The sequence below is a fragment of the Chanos chanos genome, chromosome 12, assembly GCF_902362185.1.
Source record: "Chanos chanos chromosome 12, fChaCha1.1, whole genome shotgun sequence".
In the NCBI taxonomy this organism is placed as follows: domain Eukaryota; kingdom Metazoa; phylum Chordata; class Actinopteri; order Gonorynchiformes; family Chanidae; genus Chanos; species Chanos chanos.
This window is the reverse complement of record NC_044506.1, coordinates 3,517,501-3,527,256: the sequence shown is the minus strand read 5'-3', so window position 1 is coordinate 3,527,256 and position 9,756 is coordinate 3,517,501. Positions and strand designations below refer to the sequence as shown.

Here is a 9,756-nt window from a genome sequence, read left to right as displayed (position 1 = left end):
ACTTACGATTTAAAATAACTCAACAACACACTCCACCATTTCTTTACCACAACGTTTTATCTACTTTCAGTTGCTAAGTTTAGAGCACAAACTTTAATGTAGTTAATGATAGATCTCTGAAATCTATTTCTATTATTGTTGTGCTGTAAACGTTACACTAAAGGAGGGAAAATAATTACAATAAGTTAAGTGGTCGGGTTGCGATGAACACTGATTACAATGCAAATCAAATTTAATACACAATCAAAATCATTTCATTGGGTCTTTATTAAAATTGACAAGCTTTCAAGACGACATTGGGGAAAGGGCTGGGCGTTATGGACTAAAATGTATATCACGGTACAATTTGAAGCTCGGATGGTAACAGTATATATCACGGTGTATATATTTTGTTTTATTTCTTGTTTTTTTGTTTTTTTTTCTTTTAATTTCAGTATAAATGCTTGCAACAGCCTTTTTTACCAAGTCCTCCTCTTCTTCACTGTGTGCAGTGCTTTCAGCCATTTCTTCGTTTCCAAACAAAGCAGCACAGGCTCTCACGTTTTCCAGACGATTCACTGGTGCAGGCTGATGATGAATGAAGGCTGTAGACTAGGCACAGTTTAGTGCATTGCTGCTTACAACAGGTGTAGTTACCTCATTGCCACTTTAGATCTGTGAGGGCTCTACCCTAGGGCTGAGTGATATTTCTCAAAAAACACATATCTCGATATGCTGAAGAGAAATGCTGATATACGTTACAATACGATGAAAATCTTAACAAAGTGTAATATTAAATTATCAGTATCTCTTTGTTTCACCAAAAACACAGCGTACTGTACAGCTAAATAGTAAATATCTAACTGTACATCTAAGCAGTACTGTAAAACATAACAAACATAAGACAATTGCACAGACAGCACACATCTTGTTTTATAGTGTGGAAGTGCAACCAGCAGTCACTAGGACCAAGCGGAAAAATACAATGCGACACTTCCAATTTAGGCTGATTGGGCCAATTCTATAAAAAGGGTTTGAGGAGCACCCACTTCATATGCTGCGTTTGTGCTTGGGATTGGGTCTATGAGTTAGAAATGTAAGTATAGTGTTTTGGAAGGTGTGTTTGTGTCTGTGTGTGTGTGTGTGTGTGTGTGTGTGTGTGTTTGCACTCTGGCTTATGTTGTGATGCTTGGTTAACATACATGTGGTGTTTTGTAGGAACACCGTAGTGGGAGGTGAGCAGTGACCTGAGTTATTAATGTGATTGTTGAGTGTGCATGGTCTGATGATTGTCGGTGGAGCTTGTGGTCGGTTGGATGCGTGATCAGCGCATCACTGTCTGTGCGAGTCGCTGGTCCTTTGTAACAGGTACAGAGTGTTCACTAGTAATATTTGCTGTTTACTGTTTATTGTTTAAGCCTTATCCTTGTTGACAGTTGTTTGTTTTTCTTTAAGGTCATAGCACTGATTGTTGTCTACTGTAGGTTTTAAATGAATTAAATCTAATTGTTCAGGTATTAAAAGGTATTGTGTGTACATGTTCACTCTGGATGACTGATATTGACTAACGCTTGTTTAGATCTGTTGGAGTCTGTCCCTCATCCCTTTTCCTCCAGGCAACGTCACAGGGTGCAGTTGGGATGCATGTATGTCACTGTTTTCAGCACCTCACTGATCAGAGTGCAGTGGTTTGTATTCAGTCACAGAGTATAATGTATGATCATGGTCTGTGGTGGGGTAAGTTGGTTTCTCTCTCTCTCTCTCTCTCTCTCTCTCTCTCTCTCTTTATTGCTCCTCCTCACTCATCACTCTCTTACTCTGTCCTAGTATACTGCCTGGTCTGTCTATCCCCTTGTCTCTCCATGCTTTACTGGTTTTATTTATTTATTTAATTATTTGTTTATTTATTCATTTTAAATGAAGGTATTTTATTGTGAACAGCGATAACACATTTTTGTTTCTGTTTCAATATTCCATCAGGTGTAGTACAAATTATTAAATGATTATAATGGGTGTAGAGTTATTGTATTAATATTCGATCATATTTACTTGTTATTACAGAATGAATACACTCTGTAACTTTTGTGTAGTGTGTGATTCCTCTCCTCCACAGAGTGTGTCATTGTGCTGTATCACATCCTCCCCCTCAGCACCTGCAGTAGGTCCCAGCTACAGCAGTGCAGTCTCTGTGCAGTCTGACTGAGGGAGGTTTTTGTACAACTCTATATCACTGTGTGAACACACCACTGCTTTGGTAACTCTGACAGTAATAATCTCCTGCATCTTCAGTCTGGACTCCACTGATGGTCAGAGTGAAGTCAGTCCCAGATCCACTGCCACTGAAACGATTTGGAATTCCTGACCATAACTTCTTTGCGTGATATATCAGGAGTTTTAGGAGCCTGTCCAGGTTTGTGTTGGTACCAGTGCAGCTCTTCATTACTCCAGTGCTGCACTGCAGGACTGGTTTTATAGTTGATAGTGACTGTGTCTCCTGGAAGAGCAGATTTCACTTCAGGAGTCTGAGTCACAGTCACCTGTCCTCTGGACTCTAAAATACAACAGAAATAACAAGACATGAAAATTAAAAATTCCTACAGACTTGACAGCAGAACACACCTGAAGGTAATCATGAGCAACAATGATTTGTTGAAACATACTTTTTAATATGTATTTTAAGGCATTGCATTTACGTTTTGTATAAAACGGAAGTGTCCAGATGAAGATGGTGATGAAAGTCATGGTGTATGTGTGTTAAGATAGTGGGGTAGACAGCTCTCAATCATAAAGTGTTGAACTCACAGGGCTATAAACACTATAAACAGGGCAGCACTGAAGCTTGTGCTGCCAATGCAAAGTCTATTCTCTAATCAGGAAGATCTAAATGATCTTCCTGGCTAACTTCAGCACAGTAATCTATGTATGATCAAATAAAGTAAAAAATAAGTGTGATCAGAATTTTTGTAAGGTATCTGTCATCACTATACAGTATATGTAATGATGTATATCTAGACCTTTATTCAGCTCTGATCAGAAATGGGTTCTGAGAGATTCTTTATCTTTTGAGAAATCTGTTGTCTGAGCTCCTTTGAATGACAGATGAATAAACAAGGAGAGAGAGACAGGTAGAGAGACAGGACTGTAGAGGACAAGAGGGGAGATGAGGTCTTGACATGTCTGTCATCACTATGATGAGGTCACAAGTCCAATAATCATATCAGAGCTTCGCTGAAGTCAGAGGTCACTGGTCACAAAATGCCCAGACATGTGGAGAATTTTTCAGTCTTCAATGTGGCATAATCAAAATACATTAAGATTTAATAAACACGTCTTTACATATTTGCTTTTCTAGGATGAAAATATGTGTTTTTTTGGACACTATTACACACTGCATAGAGAAAGGAATCTGTCATAGAATAATGACAGTTCTCTGTCAGTAATGTGCAGCTGGTCTCTTTCACACAGATACATTCATACCGAGTTTATCAGTAAATCATTAAAGGACACTGAAGTGAGTGTATGTTGTCCAGGCTGAAACTGAAGTCAATTCGGGGTTATGAGGGAGTTTTAATCTCTCTAACTGTGTCTCTGCTGCTCTGAACCGTTCACAGGAGAGGCAGTTAGAGAATCTAAAAGCATATTTTGTTTACAATGCATCAGATAAAATAAATGTTTTAACTCAGAGAGCTGCACTTCCATCAACAATCTCTTTCCTGAGGAGATGAATTTATACCTGCTGTAATAGAGACTCAAAACTACAGAACAGGTTTTAGATAATAACATTTGAGAAAAACAAACCGCTGTATATTGGAGAGACTAATATCAGAGGAAAGTAATTATGGATTTGGTAGTGTAAGTTGACCATTTTTTATCTTGTTCAGTTTATACAAATCAAAAGAATTGAGTGGCAGTTATGACTTAAATTTCACATAAATAGACATGAATATTGTGTAATGGGCCTACATCTAAAGTGTTATTCACGTTAAATGCCAACTGAGTTATTTAATAAAATAAGAGATTATAATATTCCTCTATAGATATGTTCAAATGATATTTACTGTTCTAGTGAATTCAAATGACACATATTTATAAATAAAATGTTTATTTGGGATTATTAATAGTGAAGAAGACTAAATATCTGTATAAACTGTTTTGAGGTTTTAAAATACGAGAACAGAAAGTGACTGTTACAGTTTGAGGACAAGTAAAATACAAAATACATTGTTATAAACAACAGTTTGGAAATTTCAGGTTCTGGTGGCTGACATGTAAAAATGTATAATTGACAGCTAACTTAAGACTCAGTTTGTGTTAAATATTGGAACATGTGTGGACCCTGGTCTGTCTGTAAAATAAAATAAAATGATATGACTACATTAAACAATATTTCGATTAATAAGGAAATGATACTTGAAACTTTGTGATTCAGTCCGTTCTCAATAAATGTCCCCCTTTCCTTGACATCTGCATGGTCACCCACAAAGACCAGACATAATCTGCATCCTACTGCAAAAGTCACTGTGAGGGCTGAAGACTCCTCGTTTCATCTCCAACAACACTGCACCACCTCAGGGAGAGAGAAACAGTCCAGTCCCTGGTCTTAGTCGGCCTCCACATGAGCCTAGTGTTTTAGTCCGCCTGAGAGTAATCTAAAGTTAATCTGATTTAATCTAGTTTAGATTAACTGATTGTGTAGAAACCCAATAGACTGTCTCAGTGTTGCCATGTGTCCCGATGATATTGTCCTAAATCTTATTAAACCTTAAATGGTAAATCATTTATTTAGTGCTGATGCTCCCTCTTTCTGTTCTCTTAATAAAGCCTGATGCAGGAAGACTACTTCATGACTGCTGCCCGGTCTCTTGATTGTCCATTACACTGAATGACTGTAAAAAGAAGAGGCTGACTGCACTCTGTCAGAGTTAATAATTACACTACACAAAGTTAAATGTATTTCTATGTGATTCTGTAATCGGATCAGGTCTGAGTAGAGCTGTGTTGCTTGAGTGAGGTTTTTTTTTTTTTTTTTTTTTTGAAGAATGAACATCTGGTGAGAGTGCTGATCTATTCTGGGAGGAAGAAAACCACTCAGCCCTGTCTATGCAAATCTGACTCTCTTCCCCCTGGGCTTCCAACACTCCCAGTTACACAGTGTCACTGGTTAAAGTGATCTAGACTGAGTAATTGTCGGAGTGAATTGGTTTCAGTTCTAGAAGAGATGAGTCTGAACTTGTATTACATCATACACAGATATACACAGATGAGGAAATATTTCTGCTGCTGCAATCAAGTAAATATTAGGCTTTCATTCTTTGCCATTTTAATTTGATTGGTCAAATGTGAATGTCTCTTGTGGGCCCACCACCTGCGACGGGAGAAATAGGGGCCGGGTGCAATGCCACACGGGTGGCAGGATGGGGTGAGGGCCCCAGCAGACTGGGCTTACGGTTCGGGGGGGGGGGGGCTGGAACTTGTGCGGGAGGTGGAGCGATACCAACTAGATATATTTGGGCTCACTTCTACGCACAGCCTTGGCTCTGGAACCAAACTCCTGGATGGGGGCTGGACTCTGTCCTTCTCTGGAGTTGCCTGGGGTAAGAGGCGACGGGCAGGTCTGGGGTTACTTGTTAGCCCCCGACTGAGTGCCGCTGTGTTGGATTTTGTCCCGGTGAACGAAAGGGTCGCCTCACTGCGCCTTTGGGTTGGCAGCTCAGAGTACCCAGCCTTCCTAGACACACTGGAAAGTGTCCTAGTGAAGACACCATCTGGGGACTCTGTAGTTCTACTGGGAGACTTCAATGCTCACGTTGGCAATGATGGAGAGACTTGGAGGGGAGTGATTGGGAGGAACGGCCTACCTGATCTGAACCCAAGTGGTGCTTTGTTATTGGACTTCTGTGCGAGTCATGGATTGTCCATAATGAACACTATGTTTGAGCATAAGGCAGCTCATAAGTGTACCTGGTACCAGAGCTCCTTAGGCCAACGGTCGATGATCGACTTTGTAGTTGTCTCATTAGACCTGCGGCCATATGTGCTGGACACTCGGGTAAAGAGAGGGGCAGAGCTGTCAACTGATCACCACCTGGTGGTGAGTTGGCTCAGATGGCGGGGGAGGCTGCCGGACAGACCTGGTAAACCCAAGCGCATAGTGAGGGTGAACTGGGAACGGCTGGCTGAGGACCCTGTACGGAAGATCTTCAACTCACACCTCCGGAGGAGCTTCTCCCTGATCCCGAGGGAGGCTGGGGACATGGAGTCTGAATGGACCCTGTTCAGAGCCTCCATTGTTGAAGCGGCAGCTTTGAGCTGTGGCCAGACGGTCGTCGGTGCCTGTCGTGGCAGCAACCCAAGGACCTGGTGGTGGACGCCACTGGTGGGGGAAGCCGTCAGGCTGAAGAAGGAGGCATTCCTGGCTTGGCTAGCACTTGGCGGAATTGGCTGAGAGGTACCGGCATGCCAAAAGGGCTGAGGATGTGGTCGGACAGTGGAAAGAACACTTTGAGGAGCTCCTAAACCCGACTGACACGCCCTCCACAGAGGAGGCAGGGCCAGAAGATTCAGGAGAGTCGTTACCCACCTCTCTGGCAGAGGTCACTGAGGCAGTTAGAGAACTCCGCAGTGGCAAGGTTCCAGGAGTGGATGAGATCCGCCCTGAAATGCTGAAGGCTTTGGATGTTGTTGGGCGGTCATGGCTGACACGCCTCTTCAACATTGCGTGGGAGTCAGGGACAGTGCCTGTGGAGTGGCAGACGGGGGTGGTGGTCCCCATTTTTAAAAAAAGGGGACCGGAGAGTGTGCTCTAATTATAGGGGTATCACACTACTCAGCCTCCCTGGAAAAGCCTACTCCAGGGTACTGGAAAGGAGACTGCGGCCGATTGTCGAACCTCAGATCCAGGAGGAACAATGTGGATTCCGTCCTGGCCGTGGAACAGCGGACCAGCTGTTCACACTTGCACGGATACTGGAAGGATCATGGGAACTTGCCAATCCAGTCTTCATGTGTTTTGTGGACCTGGAGAAGGCTTACGATCGTGTTCACCGGGGTGTCCTGTGGGGGGTACAGCGGGAGTATGGGGTGCCAGGTTCGCTGCTGCGAGCCATTCGGTCCCTGTATAACCGTAGTGAGAGCTGTGTCCGTATTCTCGGCACAAAATGAAACTCATTCCCAGTGAATGTTGGACTCCGCCAGGGCTGTACCTTGTCTCCGATCTTGTTCTTAATTTTCATGGACAGGATCTCAAGGCGCAGTCGGGGTGAGGAGGGTGTCCAGTACGGTGGCCTTAGGATTGCGTCTCCGCTTTTTGCAGATGATGTGGTTCTGTTGGCCTCATCAAACTGTGACCTCCAGCACGCGTTGGGGCTGTTTGCATCCAAGTGTGAAGCGGTTGGGATGAGGATCAGCACCTCCAAGTCCAAGGCCATGGTCCTATGCCGGAAAAAGGTGACTTGTCCCCTCCGAGTAGGGACTGAGTTTCTGCCTCAAGTGGAGGAGTTCAAGTATCTCGGGGTCTTGTTCACGAGTGACGGTAAAATGGTGTAACGATCAGCTATCACACAACGATCATTACCACTATACACACGGGTAAAATTGATTCTCCTTTCAGATGAGACTGATGTTTCCTATTCTTATGAATTGCGACCATTGGATTTGTAAAAAAATAAATAAATAAATAGGCAACGCGGAAGAGGCCATAACTTAAATGTATTAACTTGCTCGAGCAAACAAACACCCAACACCTCTTATTTACACACACACAAACCAAATGCCAGTCTTAACGTTCGCTCCGTCTCCGTATTCGCTGCGCAATCCATGAAGAAAGTCATTCAACAAAAAACGGTAATCCAACGCAATATGAAAAAATAAAGAGCCCCCCAGAAATCAACACACAGCAAAAAAAAAAGATAATCCACTGTGCATCCAGCAAAAAAAAGGAAAGAAAAAAAAGAACAACCTCACCGCTCCGGCAGGAATAGGGATCCGAAGATTTTACCTGCGTTCAGGCGTGAAATGCGGTGATTGCAAGTTTTTTCAAAGAAACGTTCACGCAGTTCCTTTTTCAGTTGAATTTATTTTGAGTGCACTTTAAATGCTCAGGTCCCCCGCAGACTCCCTGATTTTCTTTTCACGCTCCTCTCCTGCCACACCAATGTCTCGTTTTAAAAATATTTTGAAAGTTCCCGGGCTGGCGAGTCAGCTGACAGTTGGGTCAGCTGACCGGTTTGACGGCCAGCTGATTTCCCCAAACACAGCAAACGAAAATAAAACAACAGACTGGTAAAAAATTAAAACAACCATAATACATTTTGGGGATGGAATATTACCTTATAGGGATTCCCTTTATTGATGGTCAACCGTCATCCTGTTAACCTTGAATTAAAAAAAAAAAACCCTTATGTGGCGGTGCTACAATGGAGCGGGAGATCGATAGGCAGATCGGGGCGGCGGTGGCGGCGGCAGTCATGCGGTTGTTGTACCGGGCCGTCGTGGTGAAGAAGGAGCTGAGTCAGAATGCAAGGCTCTCAATTACCAGTCGATCTTTGTTCCAACCCTCACCTATGGTCACGAGCTCTGGGTAGTGACCGAAAGAATGAGATCGCGAGGAGCTTGGAGTAGAGCCGCTGCTCCTCCGTATTGAAAGGAGCCAGTTGAGGTGGTTCGGGCACCTAGTCAGGATGCCTCCTGGGCGCCTCCCTATGGAGGTGTTCTGGGCACGACCAACTGGGAGGAGATCCTGGGGAAGATCGTTTGGAGAAATATATATCTCGGCTGGCCTGGGAACGCCTTGGGATCCCCCAGGAGGAGCCAGGGAAAGGGATGTCTGGGCTACCCTCCTCAGCCTGCTACCACCGCGACCCGTTCCCGGATAAGCGGGAGAAAATGATGATGATGATGACGTGAATGTAGGAAATTAAGTCAGATCCCTGTGAAGTGAAGTGATTTAAATTAAGAGCACCTCTAGAATTGGTCTGAATACACGTGTTTGAAGTCTGTGGTGCAGTCCTCTTTTCATTCAAATGTTGAATATAAATTGCTGAGTCAAAGTGAGGAAGTTGTGTGAGCAGATCATGTTGTGTTAACCCTCTGGAGTCTGAGGCCTGTTGGCCACATTTGAGGTAGTCTGGCATGCCTTGACATTTTTATGTATTTCACCTATTTAAAAAACATTGATGTAATGTGTTTGTAGACAGTCTAAACATATCAAAACTGATGACCCATTCTCTAATGGTTTTCCAATGAAAAATGGGAGTGTGAAATGAAAGTGAAATGAATCACTTCACAGGTGGATCAGTTAGATATTTGACTCCGCTTTCAAGTTGAGGAACTATATGAACACAAAGAGAAGTTCTTCATCAGTGTTTTAGCTCTCAGCTCTCTTACATGAGGACTGAGTTCAGTCCTTTATAAAAGGATTATATTGTGTGTGAAAACTCCCTGAGATAGTTTTCATTAGGTTCACCTCTGAGTGTCTGACTTCATTTACAGTGTTCACATCTGCACAGAAACTCTTTTGCACGCTCTCTAAACTCACATCATATACATCAGCCTCACATTGGTTATTAATGCGTAGTTAAGGTTGAGACTGGCTGAATGTAAAATTGAGTATTTGACTGAGTTTTACAACACTGCATGAATAAATCATTCACAAGATGGAGTCAGACTGTTTCTTCCAACACTTGTATCAGTTTAATTATTTTGGGGGTGTGACTGTATTTCTGGACAATGAGCCAAATGGCTTTAATCTCCATAGTTCTACAGCTTAGTTTTCCTTTT

General features: G+C 42.9%; 1 pseudogene; it reads right to left on the bottom strand.

Annotated features, from left to right (window-relative positions):
• Positions 1–2,218: 2,218 nt before the first annotated feature.
• LOC115825278 (Ig kappa chain V region 3381-like) lies at positions 2,219–2,721 on the bottom strand (annotated as a pseudogene).
• Between the last annotated feature and the right edge of the window lie 7,035 nt (positions 2,722–9,756).